At 50.8% G+C, this 14,970-nt stretch overlaps 1 long non-coding RNA gene across 2 annotated transcripts in view; it reads right to left on the reverse strand.

The window, feature by feature from the left end:
* The window catches only part of LOC131827296 (uncharacterized), a 61,389-nt gene extending 54,944 nt beyond the window's left edge, over positions 1 to 6,445 (reverse strand). For both annotated transcript variants that reach the window (XR_009351964.1, XR_009351965.1), the window contains exon 1: positions 4,428 to 6,445. This is a non-coding gene — a long non-coding RNA (uncharacterized LOC131827296). The remainder of the gene's footprint in view (positions 1 to 4,427) is intronic.
* Positions 6,446 to 14,970: the final 8,525 nt, after the last annotated feature.

Below are 14,970 nucleotides of genomic sequence, written 5' to 3' on the forward strand. Positions count from 1 at the left end.
GCAGAGGCTGCTTCCAGGAGCAGGAGGGACAAAGCTAGGGCTATACTGAATGCAGTCAGGCAGAGGGCCGGCCGTGGACCCAGCAAGAGGAAAGACATTTCAGGAGGCTTGGGGTGAAGGGCAGACCGGATGGGGCAGCAGCCTCGGGGGACCAGGCATCCAGGGAAGATTTGACAATATCGTCTTCTTTTCGTTTCGGGTAAAGAGCATGTCTGCCATGTGAGAAACTCAAGACTTTTTGCAGAAGAAGGGGAAGTAGTGCGTAGCTGGGATAGGACCCATCCTACAAGATCTCACAGAAAACGTTCAGCACCCTCACCTGGGATCGTGGACGGAATTTAATATGGAGAGGACGGTGAGCAGCATTAAAGGAACAAGAAGGTATGCTGCGACACCCAAGGACGGTCATTAAACACTCAGACCCCCAAATGGAAGAGAGCAAGAAATAGTGATGCCCCCATCAGGCAAGAATGGGAACCGCGTAGGGAAGACGCCCTGCATTAGAGGGGCGCGTGGGTGGCTCCGCTTAGCCTGGAGCCTGCTTGGTACTCTCACTCTCCTTCCGCCCCTCCTCCCTGCTTTCTCTCTCTTTCTCTCTCAAATAAACAAATAAATCCTGGTGGGGGGAAAAGGAGAAATTGTGCATTAGAGGACATTTGTCTCAAAGCTACAGCATCGACACAGGGAGGGATGGAAGGAAAACCCTGATGTCTGTCTCTGCTCACCTCTGATCTCCCAGAGGCTCCTGCAGACAAAGCCATCCAAAGACCGAGGACAAAACTGCACAGCGAAGGAGCCAAGCCACAGGGGTCACACCCTGGGGCACAGAGCAGAGGGGGCCACAAACCTGGGGGATGTGATGGGTGGATCGATCATGCCTGCTTCCAAAAGATACGGTGAGGTCCTATCCCCCAGTTCCTCAAACTGTGACCACTCTAGAAATGGGCTTGCGGCAGATGTTCTTGGTTGAAATGAGGTCACACTGGAGTAAGTAGGCCCTTGTCCAGCAGGACTGGTGTCCTCAGGACAAGACAGCTGCATGGAGCCAGAAGCACAGGGAGAACACTGCGTGAAGACAGAGGATTAGAAGGATGAATCCGCAAGCCCAGAAGGTCAAGGACAGCTGCCAAGGATTGAAACGGAGAGAAAGGCAGGGGCAGAATCCCCCCGACACTCTTCAGGGAACACATGGCCCTGCTGGCACCTTGACTTTGGACTTTCAGCCTCCAGAACTTTGGAACAATAAATCTCTTTTGTTCTCAAGGGGCAATTTGTGGTACTTGGTGAGGGCAGCCCTGGGAGACGACTACAGTGGCACATTTGGGAAAGGGCCATGAGCAAAGCCCCTGATGGTACTCCTGGGTCAGGAGCAGAAGCTGTAAGTGAGCCTCCTGGGAAGAAGGAAGGGCAGGGCAGTTGGGGCGGGGGTGGACATTCCAAAGCAGATTAAGGGCAAGCCCTTTCTTCTCCAGGGTGGAACAGGCAAGGTCATCTGCCCAGACACAGGGCTGGGGGCTGGAGTAGGAATAGGAAGGGAGAGGGAGGTTTCTGAAGGACAGAACTGTAAGGGTCTGGGGTACCCACCTGCATTAAGAGGCATCCATATGATTGGCCATATGTTCTTGGGATTTTTCTCCAGCAGTAACTATTCTGGGATGGGACCCAATGGGGACGTGTGTATCAACCCCAGGCTGGGGACCTTCAGTATGGACCCTGGGGAGAAGCACGACCCAGTAGGACTTTCTGTGATCCAGGAAATGTTCTTTATTTTCTTTAATTTTAATTAAATTCAATTAATTAACATAGGTATTATTAGTTTTAGAGGTAGAGCTCAGGGATTCATCAGTTGCATATAACACCAAGTGCTTGTTCCATCCCACGGGCCTCCTGAATGCCCATCCCCCAATTACCCCGTCCCCACATTCCCACCCCCCTCCCCTCCAGCAGCCCTCAGTCTGTTTCCTATGATAAAGAGTCTCTTACGATTTGCCTCCCTCTCTGGTTTTGTCTTATTTTATTTTTCCCTCCCTTCCCCTATGCTCCTCTGTTTTATTTCTTATATTCCACATGAGTAAAATGATATGATCATTGTCTTTCTCTGACTGACTGACTTCGCTCAGCCTAACACCCTCCAGTTCCATCCACATCGTTGTGAATGCTAAGATTTCTTTTTTTGATGGCTGAGAAATCTGCCCTGTCCAGTGAGAGAGCTAGGAACCACACACGGCAACTGAATGCTTTAATACAGGCTGCCACAACCGACCAGCTGCATTTGTTTTATTCTCGTTAATGTAAATGGAAATAAAATCAGGGAGCTCTCAGCTATCAGATTGGACCCAACATGCCATAGAGCAGAAGGCAAGGAAGGGCAAGGCTGGTTTGAGACAAGGAATGCGCTCAGGTAGCTGGGACCACAAGGTCGGAGGCCTAGCTGAAGGCTCATTCAGGCAAAAGAACAGTCTGGAATCATTGGATTCTTTATTTAGCTTCTGAAGGAGGAAATCGGTGCTGGTCTAGAAGTTGGTGGGCAATGCCTTAGACATTTTTAGGGTTGACAATTGTATTGAGACATGAATCCTAGAAATTATGATTATTCTCCAGCACCATAGTTCTTTTCACCATTGACATAGGTCACTGTGTCCTCCAAGTATCCTGGGCCTCTTACGTGTGAGCAGCTTTCTGAAATGTTTAAAAGCTTCCCAGATGAGCCAAGGAGATGTGTCCTAGAGAAGTTGCAGGCATGATATTTTCATGGTGTTTCACTGTACCATTGGACACTTCCCCTAGTGTTTTAAAGAAATTCCTTGGGTTGAGGGGGAGGGATAAGATGCCTTTTGATTAATTAAACCATGTAATAAGTTATTTGCCCTCTCCTGAGTCTTATTAAGTTATTCCATAAAGGAGTCCATAAAGGAACTCTAATGTCTGGAGAAAAATATTTAACCACCTGGAATCATCTGCTAAATTTCTCACTGGTTTTCTTGAGGACAAAAAGCATTTTTGGAAACTTGGCAGTCCCCTTTGCTCACCCCCCCCCCCCATAAATTCTTGGATCCTTAAATGGGGGAGCCATGCTCCCAGGCATATTCCAGAAAAGCAAGCTGGGACAGGGTCTCTGGGCAGAAACCCAACCCAGACCTCCATACTCTCAATTCAGACCTCTTCCACTAGGTAGGAAATGTCACTTCCTGTGCACCACTGACCCTGAGCAATGCAAAAATAGCTTCAATTTCACTCCTCTTCTCAAAATTCCATAAACTCTCCACCAAGGTATTTGCTCAGACACCAGAGGAAAAAAGTACTGTCTTATAAACAATGATACAAAAAAATTCTAAGCGCAGAAGAAAAGTAAGTGTTGGGAAATCTATACTCGTGCCAGTAATGGAAATATGTGCTCGCTGATTGATTTGAGAACGACTGATAAACTGTCCCTTTAAGAGAGTAGGAAGCGTAGCCAAGGGGCGGGCACTCACACAGCTCTGGGGGATGGATGCTCTGTGCCCCGGGTGCCAGGGACTGGTCATCATAAATCTCCAAGTGTGAAAAGCCGCAGGGGGGTAGCCAGATGTTTACAATGATAAAATTCACAAGATGAATGAAAACTCACCTTAGCCAATATTTTTCCCCGTTTGACAAAAGAGACCTGCTAACCCTTTGTGGAGGCCAGCTCTGGTCTCTGCTAGTGCCCACTCTGGGGTGCTGCTCTCAGAGCCCCACAGCTACACGCCCCCCCAACAACCCCATGCTCCCGTGCCCCCTGCACCCCCGTGTCACCCTGTGACCCCACGCCCCTGCCCCCACAGCTGCAAAGGACCCCTTTGTGGACAGCTACTTCCCTGGTCTGTGAATTTTTCATACCTAACCCCTCAGTGCTCTATTTCTGCTTTCCCCCGCTTGTTCAAACATAATTGAATGAAAAAAATCATTCAGACAACCTTCATTAAATACTGTGGTTTTTATTCTAACATAGGGCTTAAACAATGTTATTTCAGGACTTCTAAAAAACAACCTTTCCCCCCCCCCCAAAATCTGTGAGGTTGGCCTCATGTCTTGAAAGGCTGGGTGTTATCTCAGTAAAATGAGTGTCCCCAGGCGAAGTTTTCAGAGGGAACAGTCTGGTCAACCCGTACACAGGTGACCAAAACGGCAATATTTCTCTTTAGCCAAACAGCCCATGAGGTCTCTCTTACTGAAGGAACATCCAAAGCTCGCCTTTGGCTCCTGCTGGTAAAGATCAATTTTAGCGCCAGGACGGACAGCACGGTTTACTGATTAATGGAGTCATTCTAGATAAATTGTTTGGTAGTATAGCTAACGTCTTTCATGAGCTACAGAGCTAAACAAAAGGAACTCACTCTGATTTTTGTTCTCAGCAGGAAAACGGAACCATTCAAAATAATATTTTGTGTGTCTCTTCTGAGAGTTACCTGCCAGGTGCTGGGATGGAGGTGGGCGTGGGAGGCAGCCTGAGGTCGGTTCGAAGGTTTCCCGTCTTCCATCTGGATCACACCACACTCCCAGGACGCAGGAAGGCACAGGTTCCCTCGTGACGACTGGTACCATCTGTGGATTTGGCCGGTGCTTGGCGTCCACACCCGCCGAGGCTGCTCCCCGCAGACACACTGCAGGTAATCAGAGAGAAGCCTGATTTCCCGGGTCTGTCGCTGGTGAGTCCTGGCACGGGTTATGTTGTTTGGTTTTCATTAGGGAACCTGCGGATAGTTGCTTTCAGAAACGCAGCCGCCCTGAGGCTGAATGTGGGAAGTCTTGGCCAAATTTCTGAGAGCTTTGTTGAAGTGCATAAATCAGTCTGCTGTGCCCAAATGAGTGACAGCTTTGTTCTCTCAAAGGGCACGGGTCTCATTCATTCATTCCTTATCCCCGCGGTACACTTAACTCCTCTGAATGCTGGGCACATTTGAGAACCCGGAGACGTCAAGGTGAACGGGAGTGTCTCCTGTACAATGGCTCTGCTGCCCTCCTCCCAATGCCTTTTAGGTGAAAACTACAGCACCAGTTAGAGAACCCACAAGTGAAACAAAACCCAGACCCATTCTCTTCTCAGTCAGGTGCTCCCAGGTGGGTGTGGTGCCTGACAGCAAAGGTGTTTTTGGCTGTCCCTTCTCTGCCACCCCTGAGATCACCTCAAGACGGAGCACTGAAGGCGCTGGGGGCTCAAGGACGAGTAGAGTCAACAGCTACCTTGAAAAACATGTAGGGTAAATTCTAACGAAGCTCCCTCGAAGAATTCCACCTCCTCCAGGAAGCCCTCGAGGGCCTGTGGGGCAAGCTGGAGCCCCATCGCTTTGCCTGGCTGGTGATGTGCCACAGACCGAATTAGCTGACCTCAGGGAATGCTGCCTGCTGACCACGATGTACTCAGGGCCCGGCTAAGACCGAGAGTAACATCAATTGAGTCATCATAGGTGGGGTCAAGAATTTGTTTTTTATTTTCCCCACTGTTAGCAATTTTTGGAAATATGTGAATTCCTCAAATATTCTACACGTAACCACAGGGTGGGGTTTTAAAAACTAATCGCAAGGGGCTGTTAAAATGGGAAAAGAACTTGACGTTTGAAATATAAGAACAAACCCCCTCCAGTAAATCGGTATTAAAGAGAGTGATGATACGGAAAGAATTCTTCTTTGAGGGGACCATGAAGGGTGCACAGCAATCCGCGGCGTCCAGATAAAGTTAAACCTGCCAAGTGTCCTGATGGGCGAATGGAGCTAATCCAGGATTCTTGCGATAGCCTCCGCGCCCCGCCTACAGGCGCAGGCGTTCCCAACAGCGTCCAGGCCTGCCCATCTCAGGCTTCCCCCTACATCCTCCAAGCTATGTCGTGAGGAGAATGCCACACCCTGCAGCAAGAGAGCGAGAAGAGGCAGACAGGCGAGGGGGTCGGGGAGGGGCCGCTGATGGACACGTGCGAGGTGCTGGACTGTCGCAGAGCTGTCTAGATGACCTCTCACCACACACTTTGAGGTGGATACCAGAGTGGAGTCCATATCCTAGAGGAGAGGGTCAAAGCTCAGAGGGGCGGAATAAGATAGGTTTGATTCCTGAGCTCTGATGCCATCTCTGAACCAGAACATGCTAGAAAGACAGCAACAAGCAGTTGGCAGACAGAAACCGCCAGCTTTGGGGGATGGGCGGCACTTGCTTCTCAGAGCCCAGCTGTGAGCTTGGTGGTCCATTCCACAGAAATCCGAAACGAAAGCCTGACTCGTTGAGCTCCTGGCTTCAAAGACTTAAGCTGGAGGAATCCCATGAGGACTGGTCTCCTGGGGTCATCTGGCCCACCCGAAAGCCAGGGACATTTGGAGACCCGCAGCCCAAAGTGGAGTGAAGCACACTTCATCTGGCCCGAAATCACACCACCTGACCCCCACGATTGTCATCCCCTCAGTCTTGGCCAGCTTCTCGGAGCTGCATTAAAATCCAAATGGGAGCATTTGGGCCGCATGTTCCCCAACCGAAGGAAGTGCTGCCAGAAAGAGCAGTCACTCCCTTGTCTATGGAGTCAGTGTGCTTCTGTGAGGCCACCTGTGTTGCCAGGCACCATGGGAGACTCCTGAGCTGTGGAGGTGCTGAGGCCGCCCCCCCACAGCGAGGTCGGCTCTCCGAATAGGATTGAATGAGAAGCCACAAAGCAGAAAAACGTGCAAACATTCAGCTTGCTGACCATCGGAATGTCTGGGTGTTTTCTGGATCAAGTAACCAAAAGTAGACACTGCCCATGAATGAATAGCTCATTACAGAAATGCTTATTGAAACAAGGATCAGAAATGCAGCAAAAAGCCTGGCCCTTCTCTCTAAAGGATCTTCACCGAATAGTGCAGCCTCTGATTGGCCTCCCCGAAGAACAGTATCCAGTTTCAGACATTTCAGGATTTTACACCAAAAAATAAGCCACGTGGTTTGGGGTTTCCGCCTTTATCGCCTACCCTATCTTTCTGGCAGCAATCCAGCGTCTAAGAACAAACTTTCCATCCATATGGCGATCAATATTACTTTTCTACATTGTCAGGAAAAAGAATGAATTGCCCGTTTAGCAACCTCAGAGTAAACTTAGAAGACCAAATCCAGCTATGGGAGTGAAAGGAAGGGAAAATGAACCCCCAAATAGAAATGGATGAACTTTGCTTAGTTTTAAACCTACTTCTTCATCGGTCCTTCCTTCTGAGTAGAACCCCCAAAGGTCCAATTAACTATCTTCAAAGACTACTCCTGGATGGCAATCTTGTTTGGCCTTTGGATAACCTCTGACTTCAGCAAATTCTGTAAAATAAACGTGTATTTCATCAGGGTATCTGCTCTTATAAATGAAGAATCAAAGACTTATGCTCAAATACATAGCTCGGAGGGGAGGAAAGAGAAGAAAAAGAAAATTCTTTTGTAAATTGGGTTTGGGTCCCTGGCAGTGCCAGGATTTGCTCTGGGCAGCTGGGCTGGCCAGCTCAGAATGCCCTCTGGATCCCTGACACAGTCTGCGGAGACCGAGTCCATCCGGGGGCAGTCTAAGGGACTGCCTCAGAACCCGTCAGGCTTAGGTTCCATTTACCCTCTTCGGGCCAGTCCCTCGATGCATGTAATAGGGCGATAGAAACATCTCCCTCCAAAGCCCGGGTGGAGATCAGGTGATAGGCTCAGCCCAGCGTTGATCATCCACACTAGAGTTTCCTCTCCCCACCTGCTGCCACGGGTGCCCACACCCCCATCTCCAGTGGTTGCGCCCGTGGCATTCTCTGCTGGAGCTTCCAAAACACCCCAAGCTTGAGCAAAACTGCCAGAAATTGCTGCTTTTATACACTCAGAAAACAGGAGTGTTTTTCCTTTTGTTTTGTTTTGTTTTGTTTTTCAGTTGCATGGGGCTCACACTACTGGATAAGTTAAAACACACGGAGATACTTCTTGTGACTGTGCAAAGGAAAGAAAGTCCATATACAGCTTAGTATCTTGGTTTCCAGGTCTCTGAGCAACAAGCCACTGGACATTATGGGAAGGCCAAGTCCAGGGCCACCTCCTGTCAGATGAGCATCTGTGGACTCGGGTGCCCCATCTGCTCACTTCTGAAGGTTGCCACAGATCAATGTGCAGGAGACCATCCTTGAACCCACTGATCATGTCCCTGCTTCCACTGCATCTGTTATCAGCGCATTGCCTCTGTAGGCAATATCATGGAGGGCAAGCTCAGGGTACCGTTCATCCATTTGTCTGTTCAACAGCTCCACACTGAGCCAGCAGCCAAGAGCCAGGCTCTGTGCAGAGCATTGTCTGAGCAGAGACGATTTCCCGGTCCGGTCCCCCCATGTCTCACTGGGGAGACAGGGAGCGAAGGCAGACAGAACAAAGCTCGTGGGAAGCCCGAGGAAGAAGTAACGTCTGCTGGCAGCAACTGCCCTATCGCAAGGGCATACCTCTATCGGGCAGGGTGCCATGCAGCTTATACAATTCCTTGGATTTCATCCTCAAAACAAGCCCGTGAAGAAGATCCCTCCAGCATCCCCGTATTATGGTCCCAGAAATTGTAGCTCTGAGAACTTAGGTAACCTTCCCAAAGTCACACAGAGATAAGTGGGGAGTAAAACCCAGATCGACAAGAACGAAGTCAGAGTTCGTGATAATTCTCAAACCTGTTGTTTGTTTCACCTGTGACCTCTGAGTTGACAACCACACATTTCTCTGGGGGGTCTGCTCCTCAAAACCCCTGAGGCACCTTGGTGGTGGAGGGTAGGAGGTAAAAAAAAAAAAAAATATATATATATATATATATATATATATATATGTACATATATGTGTGTGTGTGTGTATATATATGAAGCATTATTAATAAACCCCTGAGTTTTCTGTACAAGAAAGTATTGGGGGACCAAAGCACAATTGGGTGCCTTAAACAACCCTGAAACATAATTTAAGGATGAGACATGGTCACTTATTAAGCATAACTTATTCAACCGCTTTTCAGATTCTTGTGTGCAGCCAAGCTGAACCACACAAGGTTGGAAAGGGTGGCATGGAGCCCTGCCCGGCCTGGTTCTAGCTCATCTCAGGGTCCACTCGGCAGGGTGCTTCTGGTTCTACTGGAATCACCACTGCCTGGAGCTCTGTCCTACACAGAGACCACATTCGTGACTTTTGATTTGGTGGCCAGGCCCACTGCTCAAGGGCCCCTCTGTGAGGGTTTGCAACGCCTAATTGCCTTCCCGGTTACTAAGAGGTACTTTGCGGTTCCGTTCTAATCCATTGCCTTGGGCTCTTCCTAAAGTAGTTTTACATGGGTCCACATACTTCTCAGATGTCTCCCACGACTTGATTTTTCCATGTTATTTAGAGCACAGAACACATTTCCCTGGGCTGGGAGGAAATGTGCTATAAGCGTTGGCCTGAATGCTGGGCGAGCCAGGGATGAGTAGATTCACGGAGGAGACAATTTCCTCCTGCTGCTTCCCGAAGGGAGGACTGCTAATTCCGCAGTCCAGGGCAGTGACTCTTGGGGAGGATGTTCCTGCCACTCAGCACCGGGGCAAGCCCCCGTGGTAAAGTTACCTGCCCCCACAGCCATCTTCCCCAGCCCTTGAAAGGCATGACTGCTCTATCAATGTCTATCCTGAGACGACATTTTCCAGGATGCTTACCCGTGGGGTGAGGCTGACAACGGACATGGGCCACCCCTGACTTCCCTCTCCCGTTCACCTCTGGGATGCTCAGACTTACATCAAAACAAAAGAACAACTCAACTGTTGGGCTCTGTGGTCCCTAAAATGCTTCCATAGGCATAGTGAATCCAAATTCTGACCTGAAGGATGATCAGAATCACCTGGAAAAATTTTACAGAGTGTGGGTTGTAGGGTGAACCCTGGAGCCCTTAAACCAAACCAGCCGCAGGCAGACTCTGGGAATCACTTTTGTTTCAAAACCTTCCCAGTGGGAAGCCCCGTTCCCAAGCTCGGAACCCCTGCAAGGTTCAATATTAGCACTGCAGGCTAACCCAGCTCCGTGGGCCAGAAATACAAGTTCCGTAAGGATGAGGCTCCATGCACCCAACAAAGCTGAGGTTTCTTTACTCAGGGACATCTCGAGCATCAGCTTTTGCCCAAGTACAAAACCTGTCTGACCACGGGGACCTCTTTCTCAAGGAAGGCTCCGGGACTCTGCCAGGGCTGGACACCCTTGGAGAAACATCGCCAGGACACAAAGGAGCAGGCATCCACTTCATTCGTCATCCTCAGCGTGAGTATTTGCGTCCTTGGAGCCTATGCTGCTCAGAGCTAAACTTCTCTGGAATGCGTTCCTCTAAAACCAATCCCAGTGATCTCGCTGGCTGACCTCAACCAGAACCCTTGTACTTGCTGGGTCTGTTTCTTCCCCATAAGACGGAGCTGCCTGAACCCTGTGGGCTCCCATCTGAGAAGACAGAGTCTCCCCTGTGACCATGCAGCCTGAACATTCAGGTCTGGTTCTGAAGCCAGACAACGACCAGGCACAGTCAGTGGAGACTGAGTAGCCCAGAGATGACACATGGATTGAGTCAGCCTCGAGGCCAACCAACAGTGACCACACCTAATTACTCACTGGCCACTGCTGGAATTCCATAGCCTGGTTCAGGCCGCGGGGATGTGCTTCCTTCTCTAGCACGTGTGGCAGGCAGCTGCCCAAGACCACCAGCGCTTTCTGTTGGCCTTTAGTCACCCTCAGGGAGATGTGACCCCCTGAGGGCTAATTAGGAGGCATTTGGGGTTGCAGGAGTCTCCATGGGCAGCATCTGAAATAATGTGAAGTTTGACCCATGGTGTGACAAGTATTGGAACTGACTCCAAAGAAAACAGACAAGGAAAATGTTGAGTGCAAAGGGAGAGGGAATGGTGAGTGAGAGTCAAGGGTGCTCCCACACCCACCCTGTCTTTGACAGGAGACTTGGTCGGGTTCGGGGAAGGACTCACGAACTCATTGGATTCAGCCAGGAACAAGGAGACCACGCCAGCCACTGAGGGAAAGAATGTAGCCTGGGGGACTTCATAAAAGTTTCTGAGAGCCCTGAGAAGACATTTGAGGACAATGAGGCAACCCAGCCATCAGTGTCAGGGAGGGGACACCACCTCTAGGGCCCGTGGGACCCTAGAAGAGGTGAGTTACCCGAGCCAAAAGGTCGAGGCCACCTGACAGAAGATTCCCCATGGCCAGGCCCCATGGGTGCACAGGAGGACTACAGAGGAGGGAACCACAACAGGGACGGAGGAGAAAATTGCCCTGGTGTCTCCCTCCTGCCCCCACCCACCTGCTGGGACCACCTACCCACCCAGAGTGACCAAAAGCCTGTGGCCAGGGGTCCCCAGAGTGCAGGGCACCAGAGAGAACGAGTCTGACCCTCAGATGAAGGATGTGTCGGTTGGACAGAGATAAGGTAGGGGAACAACCAACATGTGAGACTGAGCTGAGAGCCCTGGTAGGAGTGACTGGGGGATGCCAATGCCGTGGGGACAGCAAACCCATCAGACACTCGCAGGCACTGACTTACCCCATGGGTCTGGATCAGTCAGCCCAATCAGGAGAAGAAATCAGAACGGAGAAATTTAATAGAAAGGATTATAAACAATAGCAAGGAATTACTGGCGTATCTTCCAAAACCCTCACCACAACGTTCGTGGAGAAAATTCAAATGAACACACAAAGACACGTGTATCATCTTTGACTCACTATCTTCCAAACCCATAATGAAATCTGAAGTCCTGCATAGAGAGAAACCAATAAGAAACACATTTATTTATGCCTCGAAGTCCAGAAAGCCTCAGAAATTTGAGTGGTCAGGTGCCCAAGAGAGGGCAGGACGTGGCCCCATGGCAGGGGCCCTTGGTCACGCTTCTAGAACTTCTGTGAGTCAGGTACTAAGCACAGCCATTATTAAAACTAATTATGTAAACTTCAGAATAAATGTGTGAAAAATAAAGGTAATCAGTACTCAAAACGCATCACTTCTGGTTCTTCTGTTCCATTTCACTCCTCTCTGTGCTATTCCAGTGACTGGCAGGGTTGCCTCCCTCTGCTGGAAAGGCCACCGAAGGCATGCCACGGACCCACTCGCCTCTACTTTGCCTTTGGGGACATCACTCGGGGAGTGGGAAATCGGCCACGGTGGGAATATTTACTCCAAAAGAATCAAAGGACACTAGAAATCAGGACTTTTTCTTTCCATCAGCGAGCCAGGTAAAGAACATTTAGCCAAGACACCCCTGGGTGGCTCTAAAAACACTTCCATCTTCGACCCTCATGCCCCGCCCCTACTCCGTAGTCGGGAGACCAGCCTCCCCTCTCCACCCTGAACTAGGTGACTCCCAGGGAGAAATTGAATCAGAGTCTGGGCTCTGGAGCCTCAGGCAGAGCAGCCAGCTGTGAGAAGCTGTGGCTAGAATTGTTGCAATTAAGCCAAAGTCACGTGGCTGGGACACTCCCCCCCCCACCCCGCCCACGTCCCCATCCCCTTCTCTTTCTTCCCTTCTGGAATGCCCTGTCTCAGGGTTACACCTCCCAGACGGAAGGACGGAAGGATCTGGGGAAAGAGGCCAGCCTAGGAAGAGAGGCCCCGAGGCACGGATGCTCAGGTGTCTGTGGTGAAGCCTCTCGTTCTGGCCAAGTAGTCCTCCTGCAAGGTTCATGGCCACCAGGGCCCTCCTTACCACACAGCGCTCCTGGTGACTCTTTTAGCATCCGCTGTGACCCCTGAGTAGATCGCCAAACGTCAGTAGCTGCTTGAGAAAAACCCCGATGGGAAAGACAGAACCCCAAATGAGCAAACAGGAAGACAGGAGGAGAAAGGTTTAGCTGGAGCCCAGTTGACACAAGCCTCATGCATGCAGGGCTGGGCTGGGAACGAGGGGCATACCTGTCTGACTACTGGGTGCGTGGGCAGGGACACCCCTGTGGGGGCTCACTAGTATACCCTACATAACATATCCACCCAGAGCGTGAATGTGGACTGATCAGAGGACCATCTTTGCAGATATAATTAAATGTCCTCCATCCAATGACAGGTGTCCTCGTGAGAACAGGAGGAAACCCAGAGATGCAGAGAAAGAAAACCACGTGAAGCCAGAGGCCGACAGGAGTCACTTATCCCCAAGCCAGTGAAGACCTGGAGCCCCCAGACGCTGGGAGGGCAGGAAGCGATGATCCCTCAGATTCATCCAGAGGAGCCAACCCTGCCAACGCCCTGATGTCTGACTTCAGGCCTCTGTGGCCATAATCCCCCTAGTTTGTTCCACAGCAACCCTAGAAACCAGTCTTCCCATAGTCCCACAGGAAGCCGTGTGCACAGGTGGTCCTATATGGGACGGTAAATACTCAGATTCCAGATCCACGGCTGGACGGGCAGGCTGGGGGAGCCCCCACCAGCCCCTGCCTCCCCCAGTCCCAGGCTTCCATTCTCCAAAAAGGGAAGACATGTTCATTGGCGTGCCAGCCCCAGATGGCAGGGAGGGGGCATGGTGGCACATGAGAAGGTCTTTCCATTTCTTCAACTAAACTTTGAGAAGGCCCATGAGGGGCCGGGTGCACTGTTAGTGCTCCATAAATGCTCCTGTTTCATTTACTACACCCTGTCTGCTATGGGCTGAATATGGGTTCCCCCTCCCTCCACAAAAATCATATGTTGAAGCCCCAACCTCTCCCCCTTCCCCAGGTGGTTGTATTTGAAGACGGGGCCTCTAGGGAAGTAGTTAAGATTAAATGAAGTCATAAGGATGGAGCCCTGGTCCTGAGAGATGCCAAGAGCTTGCTCCCTCCGCCATGTGCACAAAGAAGTCACGTGAGCACGTAGTGAGATGGCAGCTACCCACAAGCCAGGAGAAGCCTTGGGATGAAGCCTTCCTGGTCAGCACTAGTCCATAGTATTTTGTCCCCACAGCTCCCTCCACTGAGCGCTGATGCCCCAGGGAGGGAGTGGGGAAGCAGGAAGGAGAAGGGAAGCAGCCAATGGAGGTGAAGCCAATGGAAGGAGAATTGGGGTAACAACTAACACCCTGAGTTTGCCCTCCCAAAATAGCAGGGCTGGAGCCTGACACTCCCACATTCCCAGGCATTGGCTACGGGACATTTCCAGTCTTGGTTACAGACTCAGAGCCCCAGGGCCCAGGATGGAGTTTGAAGGTGCATGTCAAGGGCACAGACCAGGTAAGAAAGGCAAGGGCAGCTGGGCACATGGGACGCGCACTCTTCCTGCCCCTCTCTTGTGGGGCCCCAAGTATGTTTTATGCGTGGCCGTGAACCAGACTCGCAGCCTAAAGACCCTGTGTGAGATAGGAGAAAAGGCAATGGAAACACTGAGTTTCGACGGCAAGAGGCCCGCACTTACAAAGTGGTCTCCGTCCCCTCCACAAGCCTCGGCAAAGACCTGGCAGGCATCTGTCACCCGCAGCAGGTGCCACCAAGCAGGACACGGAGAGAAGTCGAGCTCACAGAGAACTGCCCATTCCTTTTGGAACCAGGGCTGGAAATGTGCCTTCCAGAGCAGGTGAGAACAGAGTGCAGATTCTCCCCCAACGTTTCTCTCACCATTCCTCCGAAGTTCTTGTGCTAAAGCCTCATTTTTCCAACCTCAGGGTGGGGGGGTGGTCATTAAGACCTTTAATCCCCACTTTGAAATGAGCTCCTATCACACAGGGATGAATGATGTCAGCAATCATTAACTTCTGGCCACCCCTTAGATGTCGTCACTTTTCCATAACCCATTGCTTTTAACAGTGCCCACATCCCAGTGACTCTCCCAATGGCTGCCGTCCCACCCCGTGTCCCCCAGGCCTACCTGTTGGTGTCTGGCCGTCCTTGGGCTGGGATAGGAAGACCCTTCTTTGTAAGCGTCCCTGACTCCTTCTGTAAAGGTTCACTCCCTCCCGTCAGCTCTGAATATTTCCAGAAAAAGGCCACCAGGATCCTTCTCACCATGCTGCCCTATAACGATTTCTCTCCGTCTCATC

Source organism: Mustela lutreola, chromosome 3 (genome assembly GCF_030435805.1).
Source record: "Mustela lutreola isolate mMusLut2 chromosome 3, mMusLut2.pri, whole genome shotgun sequence".
NCBI lineage: Eukaryota > Metazoa > Chordata > Mammalia > Carnivora > Mustelidae > Mustela > Mustela lutreola.